Source organism: Danio rerio, chromosome 6 (genome assembly GCF_049306965.1).
Source record: "Danio rerio strain Tuebingen ecotype United States chromosome 6, GRCz12tu, whole genome shotgun sequence".
NCBI lineage: Eukaryota > Metazoa > Chordata > Actinopteri > Cypriniformes > Danionidae > Danio > Danio rerio.
In genome coordinates, this window is record NC_133181.1 from 62087501 (window position 1) to 62111559 (window position 24059).

At 37.0% G+C, this 24059-nt stretch overlaps 1 long non-coding RNA gene across 4 annotated transcripts in view; it reads left to right on the top strand.

The window, feature by feature from the left end:
• The window catches only part of LOC137495897 (uncharacterized), a 64288-nt gene that overhangs the window by 3840 nt on the left and 36389 nt on the right, over window positions 1–24059 (top strand). For all 4 annotated transcript variants that reach the window (XR_011015880.2, XR_012408328.1, XR_012408330.1 and 1 more), the window contains exons 2-5: window positions 5015–5192; window positions 19833–19902; window positions 22502–22642; window positions 22731–22777. This is a non-coding gene — a long non-coding RNA (uncharacterized lncRNA). The remainder of the gene's footprint in view (window positions 1–5014; window positions 5193–19832; window positions 19903–22501; window positions 22643–22730; window positions 22778–24059) is intronic.

Sequence of the window (24059 nt, forward strand, 5' to 3'; positions counted from 1 at the left end):
AGAGAGATGGAGAGAGAAATAGAGAGTGTGTGCGTGTGTGTGGCCGCGTGTGTGTGTGTGTGTGTGTGTGTGCGTGCGTGCAAGAGAAGGAGTGAGTGCAAGTGTGTGTGTGCAAGAGAGAAAGTGCTAGTGTGTGTGTGCAAGAGAAAAAGTGCAAGTATGTGTGATTGTGTTTGTGAATGTGTGTGTGTGTATGCAAGAGAGAAAGTGTGAATGTATGTATGTCTGATTATATATGTTTTTTTGTGCATATTGTGTTTGATATTGTGTTAATATTGTGTGTATGCATGTGTTTGTAATGTGTGCAAGAGAGAGAGTGCAAGTGAGTGTGTGTGATTGTGTTTGTGCATGTGTGTGTGGTGTATGTGCTCAAGTGAGAGTGTGAGTGTGTGTATGTCTGATTATATGCGTGTGTGTATAATGGCGTGCAAAAGCAGGCCTGTAGCCAGGGGGGTTTGGGTGGTTCGAAAGACCCTCCCTTCAATGACAAAGGTCCAGAATTTGTCCAGTACATGAGCTCGTTTGTCCTCTTTTGACTGCTCTGCCATCATAAATAGTGAAATTAATACTTTGGAAAAGGTTTTAAAACCAGGGAAAATGCTATATTAAAATGAAAACTAATTTGGGTATTTTTGTTATCCATGAATTTTCTATCAAATCAAATATACTTTTTTATAAGAAATGCTAGAAAAATTGTGAAGCTCTTTTATTATTATATTTTAATTTTTTATCATTCAAATAGCCAAATTCTGACTGCGGACAGTTGAATGTTCTGGCTAGTTTGTAGGCTACGGGCTACAATAGGCTACAGTTTTTAATTTAAAACTTCAACAGATTCCTATTTTTTCTAATGATTTATGATCTAATAAATTTGTATTTTAAAAATAAGTGTTTATTCATTTTTATTTATTCTAAATCAGAAGTGTCAAACTCAGTTCCTGGAGGGCCGAAGCGCTGCACAGTTTAGTTCCAACCCTGCTCCAACACACTTACCTGTAGGTTTCAAACAAGCCTGAAGGACTCAATTAGTTTGATCAGGTGTGTTTAATTAGGGTTGGAACTAAACTGTGCAGAACTGCGGCCCTCCAGGAACTGAGTTTGACACCTGTGCTCTAAATCTTTAGGAAATATTTTGGTACATTAAATGTGTCATTATGATGATGATCTTAGGCTAATCCAGCTAAAATAGTGCTTAAAATGTCACTAAAACACAGTATTTAAACTCATACATTGTAAATGTGGTGAATAACTGCAAAAAAGTATACATTTTGAGAAAAAGAACCACCCCAGGCTGGATTAGCAACTATTAATAAGCATTAAATGATGAGTCTATTGAGCTAAAAGTCAGAGTTAACTCTTTATTATAGTATGAAATGTACCTAAAATAAACTGTGTGTACAGTTTTACTTCTACAACTCTTGACAAACACAACATTGTGTTGCCAGAGAGAATGAGTGTGTGTCAGAGCCATATAGTGTCTAAAAAAGAGTGTTAAGAAGCTTTTCCCAGCATGCACCTGTTCACTAGTTAATTTGGTGCAGTCTAAATCAGGTAAAGGTGAGACTGGAGCGTGTGTGTGTGTGTGTGTGTGTGTGTGTGTGTGTGTGTGTGTGTGTGTGTGTGTGTGTGTGTGTGTGTGAGTGGAATGAAAGAGCTCAGCCTCGCCTCACAAATAAAAGTTACAGGTGTCCATTCACATAAAGCTCCTCAAGCTCATTGAGAGATTTACAACTCTTGCTGGATTAGCGTGATTCAGGCACGTGTTCAGCAGACTAAAGTGAAAAGCAGAAGCTGTGCATCACTTTCTGAAGCAGCACAGGGGGTCAAATACTCAAGAGATCATGCTAAAAATACTGAGACACATGATGACAAATATAAATAAATACATAAATAAAAAGACAAGCAAATAAACAATGATAAGAATAAATGTGGAGCTTATGCAATAAATGCTGGAACATTGAGATGCATGATAGTAAATGCATGGGGAGAGGCTGGTTATCTTACATTTAAATCTGCATGCATATATTAGTGCAAGCCTTTATTTTATGTGCATGCATATCATAAAAAGTACTTATTTTGGGTCACCAGTGTAGCAATACGAGGACAAATGATGCATGTGTAAATGCATGGATTGGCTGATTATTCTACATTTAAATCTGGATTCATATATTAGAGCAAGTCTTTAATTTAATTGCATGCATATAATAAAAAGTGTATATTTTAGGTCACCGCTTCATTCTTTTTTGCAGTAGTAAAAACATAGCAGTAGTTTTGAATACATAAAAATATACAAATAAATAACCAAACATGCGATCAAAGCAATTATATGAATAAATGAGTTTATGCAATAAATACTGAAACACTGGGACATTTAATAGTGTCAATGCATGAGGAGATGCTGTTATTTCACATTTAAATGTGCATGCATTTATATTCAAAAACTTTTTGAATATAAAAGAGCCAAAAACTAAAACTTGATTGAGGCTAGTGGTATAGTAATTATTTTATGGTGGTATAGTATATTGTATATTGTAGTATATTGAGGCTAGTAAATATAGTTGCCATGGATAATTTCCTAATTTATTTAATAATATTAAAAAATAACTATAAAACATTGTTTTTTATTAGCTAATTATACTTTAAATGAACTTTTTTACATCATATAATGAATGTAAACAAAGTACAGTAAACAAAAACATTTGTTTTAAATGTATAACAGAGTGGAGTTACACTATAGTTTTTGCCTTGATTTGCTCACCAATGTCTTATTTAATTTCAGTCAGCAATAAAACAAACAAATAAAAGACTACGTCAAATTACAAATGATGATCACTTTTAAAGGTATTCACTCCAACCCTCTCCATCATTCTCACTCTCTTCTCAGATGGGACGGTGTGCCAAATCAAAGGTTACAATGGGCTAACTTTGGCCCGCGGGTCCTACTTTGGGCATCTCTGTATTAGAGCAAGTCTTTATTTTATGTGCATGCATATATAAAAGTGCATCTTTTGGGGCACCAATGTTGGAATACTGAGACAAGTGATAGTGTAAATGCATGAAGAGATGCTGATTAATTTGCGTTTAAATGTGCATGCAAGTGCAAGTCTTTATTTTAAGTGCATGCATATATTAAAAAGTGCATATTTTAGGTCACTAGTGTGGGAATACTGGGACAAATGATAGTGTAAATGCATGAGAAGATGCTGGTTATTTTACATTTAGATCTGCACGCATATATTATAGCAAGTCTTTATTTTATGTGAATGCATATCCTAAAAAGTGCTTATTTTAAATCACCATTTATCACGTTTTTGCAGTATAGTAAAACATTTCACACAAATCGGAAAATGAACAAATAAATAACCAAACAAGCGAATAAGCAATCATATGAATAAACAAGGAGTTCATGCAATATATGCTGAAACATTTTGAGAGACATTATAGTGTAATTGCTGGGGGAGATGCTGGTTATTTCACATTAAAATGTGCATGCGTTATATTAGAGCAAGTCTTTGTTTTATTTGCATGCATATAATAAAAAGTTCATATTTTAGGTCACCAATGCTGGAATACTGAGACAAATGATAGTGGACATGCATAAGGAGATGCTCATTAATATACATTTAATTGTGCATGCTAGGTTAGAGCAAGTCTTTATTTTTTTGTGAATGCAAATAATAAAAAGTGCATATTATTCCAATCCTGGAACAATTCAGGTTATTTTGCATTTAAATGTGCATGCATATATTCGAGAAAACCTTTATTTTTAAGTGCATGCATATCATAAAAAGTGCATATTTTTGGTCACCACTTCATGTTTTATTTGCTGTAATAAAAACATAGCAGTACGATCAGACCGTCTATACCAGATGTCGGATTGGACATTCTAGGTTGACACATTTATATTTATTGAATAACGAAAAATCAACTAAATGGAATTACTGCCAGTCTGATCTTACCATAAAACATATTTTGTTGGAATGTAGAAGTTTAAATTCCATTATACAACATTTTTATAAGGAGAGTACTTTGATGGACATTTTTAAAAAGATACCACCAGGAAGAGTTTTACATTTTTTATCTAAAATTGAATTGAAAAATAATATTTAACTTTGAATAAATGTTTGTGTGAATCTATTTATGTTTTATATATTTACCCAAGTAACTTTTTTTGTGTAATACGAATTTGTTTTTATCATGTAATATTTTATGTGTATCCATTTGGCCATGGAATAGCCATAAGTTGCTGATGTGGCAATAAATAAATAATGAATAAAAACATAGCAGTACAAATATATACACATTGCAGTAGTTTTGTATACACATATATTCATTTTTTTTGTTAGCAGTATTTGTATTTATACATTTTCAAACGTATGCAGTATATTGAAGTCGGAATTGTCAGCTCTCCTGAATTATTAGCCCCCCTGTACCTCTTTCTTCCATTTTCAACACATAACTAAACATAATAAATGTAATAATTAATTTCTAATTCATTAGATTGATTTATTTTATCTTTGCCATAATGGGAGCTCATACTATTTCAAGATACTAGTATTAAAGTGACATGTAAAGGCTGAACTAGGGTAATTAGGGTAAAGTTAGGGTAATTAGGCAAGTCATTGTATAACAGTGGTTTGTTCTGGAGACAATCCAAAACTTATATTGCTTAAGGGGGCTAATAATATTGACCTTAAAATTGTTTAAATCAATTAAAAACTGCTTTTATACTTGCCGAAATAAAACAAATAAGACTTTCTGCAGAAGAAAAATATTGTAGGAAATACTGTGAAAAATTCCTGAATCTGTTCAACATCATTTGGGAAATATTTTAAAAAGTAATAAAACGTCACAGGAGGGCGAATCATTTTGACTTCAGCTATGTGTGTTTCTGCACGCTCACTAGTGAGTGTGCACTACATCTGTTGCTCAGGCTTTCGACATCTGTCCAGCTTTCCCTCACTCCACCAAATCCATCTATCCAGTCTTTACAGGATTTGTTTTTCCACTGCAGATGGTCCAGTGCACATGTTTCTCTCCCATTGGCTGCGGTGGAGTCTGCTACCGGCGCAACACACACACAGACCCGCATAAAAGGACGCTTTCACCCCTCCGGTGCTCCCCGTCTGCCCACACACACACATGCACCCACATGGCTGCGGAGACACACACACACTGCTGCAGAGATGCAGGTGAGTTTGCACATGCTTATATCATTCATGTTTTAAATGCATTTCTGCAGAATGCATCTGCTTACACTCTCTAATTAATGCTCGTTAGTGTTTGAAATAATATGTGTTTGCTAGAACATTTGAAGAAGATTTTTTGTCTCCAATGCATTAAAGTAATCAGACTTCAATGCACAACATTATTTAGATTATCTAGGCATTTCTTATGTTGCAGGTTTATTGATATAATGACATGCATGTATCATGTTCCTACTAAAAAAAATGGTTTTGCATAGCAAATTAACGGGGATATTTTTATAGTTAATACATTTTGAGGCACATGATAATGTAAATGCATGAAGAGATACTGGTTATTTTACATTTAAGTCTGCATGCATACATTAGAGCAAGTCTTTATTTTATGTGCATGCATATCATAAAAAGTCCATATTTTACATCACCAATTCTGAAAAATTTTAGGTTATTTTACATTTAAATCTGCATGCATATATTAGATCAAGTCTTTATTTTATGTGCATGCATGTCATAAAAATGTGCATTTATTTTAGGTCACCAGTGCTAAAAAACTGGGACAAATGAAAGAGTAAATGCATGGTGAGATGCTGGTTATTTTATATTTAAAGCTGGATTTATGTTAGAGCAAGCCTTTATTTTATTTTCATGCATATAATAAAAGTGTATATTTTAGGTCACCACTTCCACACTTTTTTTTTTTGCTGTACATTAAACGCATAGCAGTAGTATTAACATATACAAACTGGAAAAATGAACAAATGAATAAACAAACGAGCGAATAAGCAATCATGAATAAACAAGGAGTTCATGCAGTAAATGCTGAAACACTGAGACACTTGATGGTGTACATGCATGATGAGATGCTGGTTATTTTATATTTAAATCTGCATGCATATATTAGAGCAAGTCTTTATTTTATGTGCATGCATATCATAAAAAGTGCTTATATCAGATCACAAATGCTGAAATACTTAGACAAATGATAGAGTAAATGTGTGAAGATATGCTGGTTATTTTATATTTAAATCTACATGCATATATTGCTAAAAAAAATGGTTTTGCATTGCAAATTAAGGGGGATATATTTATAGTTAATACATTTTTTGCAACTTAATGGGGTATATGCACATGGACTTTTAATTTTCAGCCAGCCAGCCCGATGGCTTCTGGTCATTCCATTACAAAATGACCACATTTAAGATCTGTTTTCTTCAAAAGTAAGTGACCATCACTGCCTATGATAGATATTTGATGTAAAGTGCTCTATTTTGACGGTCAGTGCACAAAGCGCAGGGCGGAAAGGCATTCAGGATGTGTAAGAATCCACTTTTGCTAATATAAGGATGGAAAAATCCGCTTTGCGTCGTTGCGCATGGTCTAAAAAGGGTTGAGCTTATTTTCTTAATGAGTTATAGGTGTGTTTTGAGAATAAACCAATCAGAGACTCATCTCCCATTCCCTTTAAGAGTCAGTTGAGTCGCACCATGGTGCATTTGCTATTTACATGATGACTTTGTAAGTTGAAAAACTGAGCGTTTCACTAGCAAAAAACGGTTAAACAGAGCATCTGCAGCGTGAGAATGAGAGATAAATTATTAAATTAATTATTATTATTAACCTATAAATAATTAATTTCGTTTCTGAAGCGCAAAGATTTGTTTCACTGAACAGAATCACCATCAATATGTGGTGTTAGGACTCACACACTGCAGGTTGAGCGCCCCCTGCTGGCCTCACTAACAACTTCTGACACCAACTTAGCTTTCCTATCTGATCTCCCATCCAGTTACTGACCAGGCACAGCCCTGCTTAGCTTCAGTGGGTGACCATGTACGATTTGCAAAGAGCTAGCTGCCGGTAAGCAGGGTATGTCCATATTTGACCAAGTGCTCGGTTTAAAACAACCCATCATTTTGAAATAGACCCTAAATTTCAGAGTGCACATATTTGAAGGTGTAAAAATGTGTTCTTCTCTAAATCATAGAGATTCATTAGTCTTATTTTGCTCACAAGAAATACTTAAACTGATTAAAATTAAATTGTCTTATACTTCTATTGCTTTGATGAAGCAAAAGTTTTGTGTTTTTCACCTTTGATGGAGATGTTTTTGTATATACTGTAAATATAATACATTTTAGTGATAAATTATAAAAAAAAAATATATAATAGTTTTAATCTATGAACTGGTTTAAAAATATATGATAACGACATATGCATTTCCAGTGCAACTCCAGTGATTGATTTGATTTGATTTGTTGGTAATGAATGTTGGTGACACGGTGACACAGTGGTTAGCACCATCAACTCACAGCAAGAAGGTCGCTGGTTCAAGTCCGGGCTGGGTCAGTTGGCATTTCTGTGTGGAGTTTGCATGTGTCCCCGTGTTTTGTCCGGGTGCTCCACTGTCCAAAGACATGCGCTATAGGAAAATTGATCAACTAAATTGTCCCTAGTGTGTGGGTAATTCCCTGTACTGGGTTTAAGATGTATGCTAGATAAGTTGGCGGTTCATTCCGATGTGGCGACCCCTGATCAATAAAGAAACTAAGCTGAAAATGAATGTACCACTAACTTATGCAGCAGGTTTTTACGCAGCGGATGCCCTTCCAGCCGCAACCGATCTCTGGGAAACATTCACACACTCATACACTACGGACAATTTAGCTTTACCCAATTCACCTGTACAGCATGTGTTCGGACTGTGGGAGAAACCGGAGCCCCTGGAGAAAACCCAGGTGAACGCAGGGAGAACATGCAAACTCCACACAGAAACGCCAACTGACCCATCCGAGGTTTGAACCAGCGACCTTCTTGCTGTGAGGCGACAGCACTGCCTACTGCACCACTGCATCGCCAAAATAAATGTATAAATCTCTGAATATAAAATATCTGGAAGAGGATTGCAGTTTTTGAATAGAAATAAGGGGTCAAAGGGGAAAAACACTAAACTTTTGATGTATTAAAGCAATAAAATGATAATTTAATATATATTAATTATATATATATATATATATATATATATATATATATATATATATATATATATATATATATATATATATATATATATATGAATATATGACTATATATATATAGTATTGTTGGATATTTTTGTCTTCTCTAAATCATTAAAATTTGTCTTATTTTTGTTCAGGAAAAATCAATAGTACAAAAATTATTATAATATATATTATTAATTTTGTACTCTTGATTTTTCCTGAACAAAAATAAGACAATTTTTATGATTTATAGAAGACAAAAATATCCAACAATACTTTATCAGAATATATTTATTATATAATTAATTTATTATTTATCACTAGAATTTCCATTCATTTATTCATTCATTTGGATGTTTTATAAAGGAATGCTTCGACCAAATGTCTATCACAGTGCTCTAAGGTTTGTTACAGGCTGTCAGAGACTTACTCGCCATTGTGAACTGTATGCCAAAGCTGAGTGGCCTTCTCTGTATGTGAGAAGGTACACCCACTGGATGACTCTAGTCTTCAAGGCTCTTCTGGGACTGGTGCCTAAATACTTATGTTCCCTTCTTCATAAGTCAAAAAGCCAGTATGCCCTACGATCAAGTGAATCTTATCCATTGACTGTTCCCCGTGTTCAAACTGAAATAGGAAAGCGAGCCTTGGAATCTTGGATTACTCTTCGGTCTGAACTAAAAATGTCTGAGCTCATCCCAATCACATTGTTTCGCTCTATCCTTTTTTAACAAACAACAACAGTCCATTTCTCAAAGTATGTGTTTTTAACATATTGTAATATGGTATAGCTCAACAACTAAACTGTATTGTTTATTATCTTAATTTTTTATTCATTATTAATATTATTTATTTATTTTTCATAAGTCGTGTGTTGCGGACCTCTTGGCCAGGTCACCCTTGTAAATGAGATCTTGATCTCAATGGGTTTTTATCTGGTTAAATAAAGAAACATATATATATATTTTCTTTAAACCTTAGAACCTTTATTAATCTGTGGTCACCACAGCGGAATGAACCGCCAATTTATCCAGCATATGTTTTAAGCAGCGGATGCCCAGCACTGGGAAACATTCATACACACTCATTCACACTCATACACAACGGACAATTTAACTCACCCAATTTATACCACATGTCTTTTGAACTTGGGGAAACCGAAGCACCCAGAGGAAACCCATGCCAACACTGGGAGAACATGCAAACTCCAAACAGAGACTGACTAAACCACCAACTGACCCAGCCAAGGCTCGAACCGGCGACCTTCTTGCTGTGAGGCAAATGTGCTAAACACAATACCTTTGGTGCATCAAAGCAATAAAATTAATATACACATTTGTTTTGTCCATTTTAATTAATATAATTTTTTTTCTATGCAAAAAGATTAATACAGATTACAGATTACAGATTAATCTTTTAATTATTTATAGAAGACAGAAATGCCAGTTAAAGTATCCAGAACAATGTTATTATTTTTATTGGTATTTATATTCGGGGTGGCACGGTGGCTTATTGGTTAGCTCGATGTGTGTGAATGAGTGCGTATGAATGTTTCCCAGAGGTAGGTTGCAGCTGGAAGGGCATCCGCTGCATAAAACATGCTGGATAAGTTGGCGGTTCATTCTGCTGTGGCGACCCTGGATTAATAAAGGAACTAAGCCGAAAAGAAAATGAATAAATGAACATTTATATTATCTATTTATAGTTATATTTATCATATAATTTATTTTAATAATTATCACTATATTTATACACCTTAAAATATTATTTACATTAAAAACACTTAAGAAATATTATTAAAGAATAAGAATTGGACCTCATTGATTATAAAAGTATTAAATTAATTTAGTCTTTAATTGCGTATGTGTTTATTCAGCTTGAGTTCTGATTGTGAATATTGGAGCGTCAGCAGTTTTCCTCCAGCAGAGGTCAGTGCTCTTCAACAGTAGTAACTCATCCAGTCATTTAATAAAAGTTCTGACTTCTGTCTATTTTTTTTGTTGTTGTTATAGCCATGAATAAAAAAAAGTGAAAAATCAGTAAGTTCCCCAGGACTGATGGTGCTTTTGGATGGACGGGTCTTTTGCATGATCCAATATTATTTTCGGTATGCAATATGCTAAATACTATGAACTATCTCTTTGGGTACTAACATATGCATATTCATATTCTGTATAAATGGAGGAATAGCTTCCTCAAATATTGTGTTCTTGGTATATTTTAATATTCATTAAAATAAGTTCTTAATTAAAAAAAAATCATTTAGCATCTTATTAAATATTTTCATAGATTTATTTCTTTCATTAACATGTGCAATATATATTAAAATATACATAAATGAACAAATATCTGAACACATCAGGGTTAATAATTAATTTATAATAGATTATTACATTATTCTGAGACGCTGTAGCTTATTTTTGCAATTATGTAAGTTAATTTAATGACATTTAAATCCATTTACCACCCAATTAAAATGAATAAAAAGCGTATTATGTATTCATAATACATTACATCACATTAGGTAAAAAATAAACTATTTTCCCCCAATAATATATTAATTAATTAATTGAGTCTTATACAGTAGCAATATTATGTTTTACATTACTTTTTAGTTATAGAAATAAGTCAGTATTACATTAAATGATGACAAACATCTCCATTATTAAATACTCTTATTTTGAAATGTCATTGTTTTATTGTCCAACTTAATAATTAATTGTTGCTCTTATAGTTGTGTAAATTGCTTCCTTGTCCTCATTTGTAAGTCGCTTTGGATAAAAGCGTCTGCTAAATGACTAAATGTAAATGTAATAACACAGTAAACAGCGCTTAAAGATGAGTAAGTCCTCTAATATCATACTAGAGTCTTCCATTAGAAAACGTTTTAATTTTCTTAAAATAAATGCTCAATTTTAGAGTTATTTTGCAGGGATTTTCAGTTATTTTTTAATAAATTCTCGTCTTAAGGTCTGTAAGCCCCTCCCCCTCCATAAGCCTCCTCGGCTCTGATTGGTCAGCGGGCCAAGTCAGTTTTACTCGGTCTTTCCGTTTTGGGTTGTTTGGGCTCTATTTTAACGATGTAGGCACAAAGTCTAAAGCACATGGCGCAAAATCATTAAGGGCGTGTCCGAATCCATTTTTGCTATTTTAAGGAGGGAAGAATATGCTCTGCGCAATGTATGGTTCAGTGGGACTGTGCTTATTTTCCTAATGGGCTCTGGGTGTGTTTTGAGCATAACATGCAGTAATCCAATCAGAGTCTCTTCTCAAATTCCCTTTAAGAGTTAGTTGCGTCACTCCATGGTGCATTTGCTATTAACATGTCGACTCTGTAAGTGTAAAAACTGAGCGCTTCACTAGCGAGAAAACAGTTAAACAGAGCATCTGCAGCGTGAGGATAAAGAACGAGCCTCCTTCATTCAGCCTTTTTACTTTTACTCTTTACTCCTTTACTTTGGTGGAAACAGTGGAAACTCACTCCACTGAACGCATCCATCAGCCTACATATTCAATTTAGTTTGTTAAGCACAAAGATTTGTTTCAAAACTATTTCTAACTTCAGTTCTAAACCCCGGCAAGGGACTAAATGAACAATAATAATGAAATGTGGTCAGAAAACTGAGTTATATCCAAACACACGTCCTGTTCTCATGCCCCATATGCTGATGCAGACGTCTCCAAAACCCCCAGGTGGACACATCTAAACTAGCTTTTATTAAATCAAATGTAAATCTGCATATAATAAATAATACTGCTAATAATAATAACATTATACAGATGCAGATCATCATGAATAAACTGAAAAAAGCCCCCCGAGGTGAAGCAGGCATGTTATATATTTATGTAGAAATTAATAATTTTTGTAATATTTTAATCCTTTAATTGTGTTCAACTGTAAAGATATTTGTGTTTTGCTGTACATCCTGTGTGTATCAACAGTGTGTAAGCTTTTGGACTGTATAGGCTTATAACCAATGCTCTCTGCGCTGGACTTTAGAGCAGCTTTTAGTTGGTCAATGGCATGGTCGGTCTCAGTTCCTCAGAATAGCAACGCTCCAACAATGCGCCCTTACACACCTCCTTTATACACCAGCACACACATGAGTCCACAAAGTGGAGCTAATAGATTTGCTATGTAAACAACGTGACGCAAAACGTGAAAATTACAGTTGCTCTGGTCTGAAAATAGCAACAAATCATGCCAAACACATCTTGCACCTTAATGCGCCGGGTGTATGATAGGGCTCTGTATTTTTGTTTGAGACTTTTTTGCAAGGATTTTGATTCTTTTTTGTTTGAATCAATTTGTAACAGAAGGTCTGTAAGCCCCTCCCCTTCCATAAGCCTGCTCTGCTCTGATTGGTTAACAGTCCAAGTCTGTTTTGAATAAGTAGAATAAGAACTAATAAAAAGAGTGGAGGGCATGTGCGTAAATGATTTCCCAGAGATGGGTTGCAGCTGGAAGGGCATCCACTGCGTAAAACTTGCTGGATAAGTTGGCGGTTCATTCCGCTGTGGGGACCCAGGATTAATAAAGGGACTTAGCCGAAAAGAAAATGAATGAATGAATGAAAAAAGAGTGGAGACCAGTGTTTCACTTTTAAATCTAAAAGGAAACTTTGAAAGAAACTCTGATCTTTTAATCAGCTGTAAGGTTTTCCCTTGACCTTCTAATACAAACACTTGTTTTTTATTTCTTTATTTTGCAATGATTATCATTCTTTTTAGTTCAATCAATTTTGCGGGTTTAGATCTGTAAGCCCCTCCCCTTCCCTAAGCCAGCTCTGCTCTGATTGGTCAGCAGGCCAAGTCTGTTTTAAAAAAGTTGAATGATAACTGAGAGTAGACAGTGTTTCACTTATAAAAATAAAGAAAGTAGACTCAAAACAGGGGTATTCGGCAAAAAGAAACACTGATCTTCTAATCTGATGTAAGGTTTTCCCCTTGACCTACTAACACAAACACACTTTCTTCTCCGCGGTCTGAAAGTGTGTCTTGTTGTAGCTTAAGAACCTTCCAAGACGGCCCGGTAGTTTCCATCCTCAAGAATTAGGTCTGCTCAGGAAATTATGTGAGTGGTTGAGGCTTTGGGCCAATGAGGGTTTAGTGAGAATGAAAAGACAGCTGACATTAATTCCCTGACCTGTACTGATGCGAGCTTACTCTAGATAAACCAACTGTGCTGAAAAAACAGTCAACGCCGTGCTCTTATAATGCCGGATTACTGATGCACTGTATAACAAATTAACAAGTTTGTGATATACTCTCGTAGAGTACACATTTATGCAGAGCTGGAAAGAGCACTGAAAATAACCGTACTGTCGCATTGCTAAAATTATACTCAATGACAAGTAAAAGTCTCAAAAAAGTACTTAAATCTATATTTGATTCCTGTGATTCCTGTCTAATCAAATCGCACATAGAAAGTAAATCACGTCATACTGAACTACCTGAAGACCGTGGCTCTTTATAAATGCAATTAACTGTTTAGAAACCTTAAAAATTGTTCAAGAAGATGTCTAAAATGTCCACGCAATGACTGAGAGACTCTTTATAGACATGCACTGATGACTGAAATGACCAAATAGTCTTGAACAATAATGCCTCATTCACGCTAGCAGCGAATTTGTCGATCTGGCTGGTGATCTGCTGCTAACGCAGGTCTTTGTATCGGCCTGTTTTCACTAAGTTGTACGATACGGGTCGGTACGGTTCACCTTTATCAGGCGTGTGTTTCCACTGCCAAAAAGATATGAACATATACAGCTCTTACAGTCTCCGGTATGTTACCAATTACAGATAAACTACACACTGTAGTCATTTAGTCTTAATTTGGGTAAAAAAAACAATAAAAAATACAGAGCAAACCTCACATCTGTGTCTGTAATCTTCAGCAGCACCAGACTGATCTCACGAGAAAACGTAAGTATTTTACATTTTGCCAGTTTAGTGGCTAATTCGTACGAATTCGTACGATTTCAGTCGTACGAAATGATACGATTTTAAAAAGGAGGCGTGGCACCTAACCCCACCCCTAACCCCAACCGTCATTGGAGGATGAGCAAATCGAACTAAATTGTACGAATTAGATCGTACGAATTCATACGAATTAGCCGCTAAATCAAAAAGTTTACGAATTGCCGTGAGATTGTGTTGGCAGCACATGTAGCCTCTGTTAGAAAGTTTTTTCGTCATTCCCAGTTCATAATAATCCAAAAGGTGATGATAAGAGTTAAACATGGCAGTGTGCTCATCTTTTAGGTTGCTGAAACAATCATTTTATCCTTTGCTATTTTTCCGGTTTCTCCTTTTTTTTGCAAAATAATGTGTTGTTTTTAATGGGAACCAATTCTGAGTTTGGAAAAAATGTTTATAATAGTTGTGTGAAATTGCTAAATAGGAAGTCACTGAATGATAAGGTTGATACTCCATGGCGCTCTGTTCTCCATTTAAAAGAGAATGCTAAACCAGAGTGGAGAGCTCTGTATAAACCCCCCTTACCAAAAAAAGTGGGGGATTTGCAATGGAGAATCTTGCATGGTGCCATAGCTGTGAATGCGTTTGTTTCAATTATAAATCCAGGTAATAGTGATGAATGTCCATTTTGTTCTCAACGTGAAACCCTATATCATGCTTTTATGTTATGTAACAGGCTTAGTTCCTTTTTTCAGGTCTTATCTAACTTGTTTGTTTGTTTTGGCGAGACATTTTCTATGGAAACGTTTATTTGTGGTTATAAGTATACACGTAAACGACGTTTTTTTTGTCAGTTATTAAATTTTCTTTTGGGTCAAGCAAAAATGGCAATTTATGACACTAGAAAAATACAAGTTGAGCAAAACTCAAGTGGCTGTTTAAAAACATTTTTTTTTAACTTGGTGAAATCCAGAATTTTAATTGATTTCCAGTATTACAAAACAATGGGTGATCTTATGTGTTTTGAAAAAATTTGGTGTTACAAAGGAGTTTTATGTCAAATTTGTGATGAAAATTTAGAGTTTATGGTTCATTAGGCTGTTTCTAAATTTTTATGTGTAACATTTGATTGTATAACGTCTTTAAAATGTTTATTAAAGGCGTGTTGAAAATTCAAATACCTTTTTTTTCACACTTTCGCGTTTGTCCATTTCTGAAAGGATGTCAGAAGAAGTGAAACCACTCACGCTTTACACGGCCTCATTAAACAACAACAGGACACGTCACATTTTGTTATTGGCTAAGTGGTTTGACGTTTGTTTGAGCTTGGGTCGACCATGGCTTGTTATTATATATGTATTTATTGTTACGGTGTAATGTCTCGGCTGTGTGTTTAAAAATGGCGCTTCCTTTGTTTTTTTTATTCTCCTGGCTTGTGTACACACTAGTGATGCTTCTCTGTAAACCAATAGTTTTCAGCTGAGCGACTAGCTCCGCCATTTGTTGGTAACCTTTTGTTGTGCTAGGTACCCTTTGCTAAGGGTAGCCAAAAAGTGGTACAGTACGGTTCGCTTTTTGTTGCCTTTTGACAGGGGAACCGGCCATAAAAGCGGACTGATCAGTATACTTTACTGCAACCTTTTTGTCACCGTGGACCGGTCAACGGTGGTCAATTTTACAACGGTCCGGTGTGGGCCAGGGAGGTTGGGGCTGCACGCTGCTGTGCTCGTGCATTTAGGTCAATCATGAACAACTCTGATTATGTTTCAATCAAGGTTTATATGCATCAGATACATAACATCTGTGCCAAACATTTCAACTGACGAGCATATTAACAATAATACAACCGTATAGCTGAATTAAATGTATGCATTGGCATGTTACAGCCCTAATGAGTATGATTATGTGAAACTCCATATAGATACAAATTGCAATGATTTCGGGTACTTACTTAGCGGTGCACGCACACACATATATGCACAATCCTTAAATACTCTGCTGATTTGGACTCTATAATACCTGTTTTATAACTTTTAACTATCATCAACCACCACTGAGCTATATTCTAGCGATCGTTCTTCTTGCTCCGTGGTGGATTTTGGCATAGTCCATTTCATGTGAGATGGCGGGTGGTGAGTGGAAGAAACCAAGTCGCGGTGGGAATATTTTCTACAGAAATAATTTATGATTTCTTATTTGGCCCGATACCAATTGTTCCTTGGACCGGTACCGGTCCGCGGCCCGGTGGTTGGGGACCACTGCCTTACCTTACCACTCAGTGGTGTGTGCCATAAGTCTACAGGACGAAGAATACAACCGGCTTCTGAGTGAGCTGAGAGAGGATCACGTAAGCTGTATTGGTGCTCTTATTGGCTGTCGCTCAAAAAAGTCACTCTTCATTTGCATAAAGTTGAAGGATTATCAACTTTATCGCATCGTTCGACACACCCACCTGGTTGCCAATGGTTGCTGTCACTTGCAAAAATGGAGGTCGCCTGAAGTCGCTTGCTCTCTATTAAAAGGAACGGTTGCTTGTCACTTTGCCGCTACGAGTCACTCATAGTGTAAAGGAGGCTTGAATGCACTAGTTACGTTTACACACACAACTTGCACTTACAAATTGCTCAATACTCACTACTCTTCACTCAGAAATTAAGGTACCAAAGCTGTCGCTGTGGTGGTGCTTTTTAAAAGATATATTTTTGTGCTTGACAGCTGCACATCAGTACCTTTAGGGTACACTTTTGTGTACAGTTTTGTACCTTTAAGGCACTATGAGGTACACATTTGTACCTTAAGGTACCTTTAAGTACCTATTAGTAATAAAAAGGTGCATTTTGAAAAGGTACTGGCCTAGTGACCGATTTTGTAGCTTTATTTCTGACAGTGTTGAGGACTTTTACTCATACAGTACATTGAGTATTATTTACAACAGATACTTTTACACTACTTGCACTATATTTTTGGGGAGGTAATGGTTATTTTAATTGATTAACAGTATGATTTTTCAGTACTCTTTCCACCACTGCCATTTTCTAAACTCTATCAACAGCAAACTATAAGAGAAAAGCCATCATGGAGACATGTATCTACCTCAACTAAACACTCCTTTTTTTGGCTTTTGTTTTTTCTAGGTTTTTGTAACCATCCTTCGTCACATTCAAACCTCAGTCTAAATAAACCAGGCTTGCCAGAAAAGCCTTCCATTTTAGGTAAACAATCAGCAGTGTCGACATGTACAGTAGCATTGATTTTAGACCTAAAGTGTAGCAAAATGTACCCAGGAGCACATATTTCTCGGTTTTTAAAAATGCACACCAGGGTACGTTTTCTTAATGTACCTATGTTGATATGAACATGCTTCAGTTTTATTGAAAATATTTTGATAGGGGTTTTATTGGGCCTTCAGCCAGACCTTTAGACCTTGCTCTTTATGTTGCAAAAGAGCACAAATATTCGTAATCGACCCCAGTTTGGTGCTGGAAACCTGGATGCTCCTCTTAATACAGTTGCACTTCAGCTTGTCAGATGAGTTTGCAATTTTGGCAAAGATACATACCATACAGTTTGTATTGGGTCAGGCAATGACATATTTCAAAGTCCTAAATCCTTTTTTTCCAAGATTTTTTTGGCAAATGCTGCCGTGGGAGTTGACTGCCGGCAGCCTATCACCTATTAAAACTAAGCAGGGTTAAATCAGGACAAGGGTGAATCTGGAGAAAAGCTAAGGTGCAGATCTATGGTAATCCATGTGTTGACATATGTCCTTTAAGAGATGTTAAAGGTGTCCTATTATGCATTTTACATTTTTCATCAGATGTCCCCAGAATCTGCTCAAAATACCTCACAGAGGATTTATCACATCTTGATAAGCTAATACCTCACATACTATTTAATATAGCATGATATAAACATTTTGTAACTGAATTAGTACCTCTTTAAATGCAAATGAGCGGCAGCACCACACCCCCTTTCCAGAAGTGGGTGGAGCCTTTACAGCTTGTTCCTCAGGTACTCCAGCAACGACAATCAAAACATTTTCTTGTTTTTTAAAGCATTGTCAGTGTAAACTCCATATACCAGTTTCCCTTTCATGTCAGCTGTCAATAGTATGCAAGGTTATACCAAATGCACACAGAATGCACATAACATTGCTAATGTCTGTTGATGTCATCAGTTGAGGAAGAAACCTGATTTTAAACACTGATAGCACAGTATTGACAGAACTCAACTAGATCCCACACATTTTAGTATGCCTATACTTAGGGAGCTTTCACATCTGTAGTTCGCTTCATTTGGTCCGGACCAAGCGCAATAAATGATACATTGCTGCATTTTCTGCCGTCTTTGGGTCGTTTTCACACCACACTGCTGGCTTTGGTCCGAACCAGTTGAAACGAACCAAAATGCAGTCATCTGACAAAATCCACATCTCTCATTGGCCAGATGTTGTTGAACATATTTCCTAAACTGCTTATTGATTGGTCAGAATTCACATGCAGGAAAATGCCAGTGAACTCCCGCAGGTAAACAAAACCTTTTACTCTTTAGTGACGACTGCGCTGGCTGATCGTATCCCTGCTTTAGACAAACTATACATTACGAAAATGAAGCGCGGCCGCTGCTGGAAAACAGTGTTTAATGCATCACTCGTCACTTCAGGAGGAGGCGGGAATTAATTTAGCTAAACTGCGACATGCTCATCTTGCGGAAATATTACCAACGGTCCATCAGGTAATGTTTTCCCCTGTCTCTCTCTCTCTGTTGGTAAAGCGCTGTCAACAAATTTTCCTCCTCCATATCCCATAATGCACAGCGCAACGGCCTTCGACAGCTGAATTAGTCCAAAACGCGCAGTACTTTTTACGGTTGGACCTGTTTTAGTACGGATCATATTCTCACCACAAACGAACCGCTCCAGGGTTCGTTTGAAAGTGTACAGAGACCACCTCTTCAAGCAGGTCTCGGTACGCTTATTTGGTCCGCTTTTGGTGCGCACTCGAGTACGATTGCTGCATTCTCACCTGCCCAAACGAACCGCACCAAAAGGGGAAACGAACTCTAGTGCGATCGAACTAAATAAGGCAGGTGTGAAAGCACCCTTAGATTTGGGGCAAAGTGACATGCATGTTCCTTGAAGAAAGCTCCAGACTGCATCTGGGAGTCTGGTAAACCTATTATGATTTGGAAAATAACTCTTCCTGGGGTGGCTTTGTGACATTTGCAGATCATTGGCATACTTTATTCCCTAGTCCTTCTTCAGTCAAGTCTTTATAAGTCAATTACTAGATGTCTTGTCTTTGGTACACGTATAATACGCAAAGTGAGTCTTCTAAAGCTTGAACACCTCTTTAAAGAGTCAGAAAAGTAAACCGGTGATAATATAACCCCCAAAGAGAGCTGCTGGGCTAGCAATAGCGAAGCTCAGTGGAAATGTTTAACTGCAGTTTCTAGGTAAAAATAATGCTAGGGGTTTGTGTACTTATCAGCTTAAATGTGCAATCAAATGTATCTGGAGGAACATATCTTACATTTCGCTGAGGCATTTCCAATGAGCCAGTGAGCTCTCAAGATCTCCTTCGTGTTTCCTTGCAGATGAATTGGTTGGGTGACAAATTCTCCCTTATGTCCAAGTGGTCTTTCATCTGACTTTGTCTTAGAATGATTTCTTCCTACATCTTTTACTCAATCTCACCATGTTCTCTTGTAGGGATGGTCCTCCTGATGCAGTACAGGATCAGGATCAAGAATCGGATCTTGCAAGCCTTAACATAGTTTAGGTAAGACGGATTAAATAATGTCTTCAAAATATAGTTTGTTTCATAATTTAGTTTTGTGCCAGAGACCTTCACATATAGTGAGCTCAATGTCCAAGGTTATCAATCTGACATTGCCTCCAAATCATTAGTCAACATGGGGAACGGATTCAGTTCCCTCTTTAGATGATGGAGGAAGCTTCTGGTCTCAAGTTCACATGTTGATTTGCAGGAACTCTCTATCAAACACTGCAATTAATTCTACGAAGTAGCCTCTAGTCATTTAGCAGATACCTTTATCCAATGAGTAAGACATCAAGGGATTAACCATAAAGTGAGAATTTTCACATCAAGTGCTACTAATGTAAATCTCATGATTTTGATTGACAAATAGAAGCTAGAGTAGGTAAGGAATAACTAATGCTGATGATATATTCGGGAACATTTAAAGCAATGTTACCAGGCAACTTTGGGAAATGATGCCATCAATGGACAACAAGGAGAGACACAGGACAACTAATTAAGGCAACCAGATTCAGGCCCCGTTTACACTAGTGCGTTTTATTTTTAAAACGCGTTTTAGATCAAAAACGATCCAGGTCCGCACTAGCGTTTCACCTAGCGTTTCTGAACATATCTCCGTCCACACTACGCCACCAAAAACGTATATCATGTGACCATTCGCACACTCTGGGCATGCGCGTTCTAGTATAAACAGAAATCATGTGTCTCGCTCAGCATTTGGTTATTGTTAGTCAACAAACGCCGGTTGAACATTAAACGAGATGGCAAAGAAAGCAAGAGAGGAATTTTTGTGGACAGACGACGAGGTCGAGTTGTTACTAAACGTAAACAGACAATAGTGCAAACAACGCTCCCATTTCTGTGCCCATGTTGTTGTTTACAGTACTGTCTTCTGGTAGCGTTAAAGCCATGTGTTATAGTCATTTGATAGGGGCTTAACAAATAAGGGAAGGATACGCAATGACACAAAAGACACAATCAGGTAGCGAATCTCAGCAGTCCCGCCTCCGTTTTCAGATGTCTCCGTTTTCCCTCATCCACACTGAGATGGAGCAGCAGCGCTTCAGAATGAAAACGGCCTCTCCAGTGTTTTCAAAACGCTCCGTTTTCGGCGCTCGAGAACTCCGGCGTAGTATGGACGGATGGCGTAACCATAGCAAAACTTATGCGTTTTAAAACTAAAACGCATTAGTGTAAACGGGGCCTCAGATACACTTTTTGTCCATTCTCAATAGGAAAGTAGCCAAGCAACATCACTCTCTATTGAAAAACATTGTGCAATTCTGAGTGTGCTCCACACAGGTCAGTGGGCTTCACAAACCACCTGTAGGACACACTTTCTTCTGTCTGTATGATCTGGGAAAAGTAACTTGTCATAGCATATATATATACTGCAACTCTCTGGTGATTTGAAGTGCTTTGGATAAATGCATCGGCTAAGTAAGTGCTTGTAAAATGCATTAGTTACACCTGTCTAGTTTGGTTTGATCAATTCGAACTCAAGTTCTTTTTTCCTCATTGGTGCTGATCTTTTGGTGTGAATACAGCAATCTTGTGCACACCAAACTAATGGGCCAAGACCCAGCTGAATAGGTGCCCTCAGTCCGCTAGCAGATCAACTCTAGGATGGTTAATTCAAGGTGTGAATGTGATCTGGCACATTTGCAGAAATGCTTGCAACATTTGAATTATTAGGATCCCATAGTTTGAGTTGGAGATGCACCTGTGGCCTAAAGGTTAGAAAGCTTGGTCTTATGATCAAAAGGTTGCATGTTAGGGCACCAGGGGAGTTGACAGCAATCCCTGCCGATTCACTTACTCAATGGAATTACCTCAGACATGGGGTGGAAGGTGGAAGATTCAAAGGTTGCAGGTGATGACCTTCGAACCTTCCACCCTCAGTACTGTGACTGAGGTCATTCCCTTGAAACCCCTGAGTTGCTTTGGATAAAAGAGTCTGCTAAATTCTGAATTGTCATTGCAAGCATCATCTGTGAACCACCATTAACTGATCCCAGCTCTGCTTCAAGACTCCTAGGTAGATAAAATACATATAAAGTAAAAACTTGTGCAAGCATATCAGCATGGATGCAAACCACACCAAATAAAAAAAAAACAACATTGTGTTTGGTCCAGACCAAAGCTCAGGAACTAGCGGACTTCCTTAGTGTGAATACACCCTTAAACACTTTATACTGTTGTTAGACAAGACAAGCAAGACTGTTTTGAGATCTGGGAGTCCTCCAAAGATGAGGACATGTACGGGCAGAATCACATGTGAGTTTGCGATGTCTGCTTCACTCGCAGAAAGATCAGCATAGATGCAAACCACACCAAATAAAGAAATCAGCTGTGTGTTTGGTTCAGACCAAAGCTCAGGAACTAGTGGACTGCCCTGGTGTGAATACACCCTAAACACTTTGCCATCTACTGTTGTTGGACAAGACAAGTGAGACAGTTTTGAGATCTGCGAGTCCATCAAAGATGAGCATTACGTATAGGGTTTAAAAACTGTCTGGATTTTAAGTAAAATGTTCATAGTCTTGTCTGTCTTTTTAACCGTCAAGTAATCTTGCCTTTTAACCTTTATTCATTGCAGTATTCTGTTGATGGACTGGAAATGAAGAAAGAGCGTGTGTGGAAATATCCCTGAGTGAGGATCTCAGGTCTCCTAAAGCACAATCATGAGCTCTGCACACAAAACCGTCGGCTTCGACAACCGAGAGTGCCAAGGATTCAGGTTGGAGGACTAAATTCTGTTCTAGTTCTGTCCAAATTTAAAATAAAAGAGCACCTGTGATTGTTCTTGTTGATGTTTCTTCCTTCAGGTGATCTTAACCACCAGTACAGGCTTGCTGTGTCCGTCAGAATAATGGTTGGTCAGAAACCAATTCCTCTATATTTTATGTGTTCCTCATTGTCTTTTACATGAAAATGGAGACGTTGGACCACTAGACCTTATTAAAAACACTGTATCCAGCTTATTCTGCAATGCGTAAGGGAAGCTCTTTTCTGTGAATGTGTCCAGACTTCTGATTCATTTGTTGTCTTGGGGAAATGATTGGGAAAATATGGCAGTAAATGATCAAACTACTTGTATTACAATCTAGTGTGTTTACGACAATACTGTAAATGTATACAATTAGAAACTGCAACATCAAGCAGAATAGCATGTTGTTTTGTATGGTTAAAATGTAATGTAAGTGAACGAGGCTGGAAGTGTCAAATTTCAATATACTGTTTATATCAGGGTGAAGCAGTGGCACAGTAGGTAGATCTGTCGCCTAATGGCAAAAAGGTCACTATTTCGAGCCTCGGCTGGGTCAGTTGGCATTTCTGTGTGGAGTTTGCACACTCTCCCTGCGTTTACGTGGGTTTCCTACGGTTGCTCTGGTTTCCCCCACAGTCTAAAGACATGCAGTACAGGTGGATTGGGTAGGCTAAATTGTCCATAGTATATGTGTGCGAATGAATGTGTATGGGTTTTCCAGTGATGGGTTGCAGCTGGAAGGGCATCCGCTGCGTAAAATGTATGCTGGATAAGTTGGCAGTTTATTCCACTGTGGCGACCCTGGATTAATAAAGGGACTAAGCCGAAAAGAAAATGTGTGAATGAATGTATCAATGTCTGTACGTTCAGGAAAATGATTGGTATTTACAAGTGCTTAGATCAGGAGTATCTATAGAGATTCTTCAAATTTTTTAATAGTTTAGCCAATGTTTTTTGTAAAGATATTTGTGATTTGTTACTGCTGCACTCTAAATAATCCTGGGTTGTCGTAACTCAACGTTGTGTCAAATTATCCAAGCCAAATTAACCATTGGGCGAAAGGGTGTGGTTTAAATCTTATAAAAAAAATTAACCTAAAGGTTCATATTTGACCTAGCATTGGGTTACGATAACCCAGCGTTTTAGAGTGTAAACATTAGCTGTAAAATGTAGAAGTTTGCTAGTTTAGACCCTGCTTTCAGCACACAATTAACCCTCGAGCGAAACACCGACTGCAGGTTACTACTGGGCGATTGCATCTGTACAGAGTTGCATTGGGTAAACATATATGCTGATTAAGGTCCTGCTCATAAAACTTTGAATTGTAGATATTCAGAATGAGTTATTCTCAGAATATATTTTAAGTCCTCAGGCGCCCCCTGTTGTT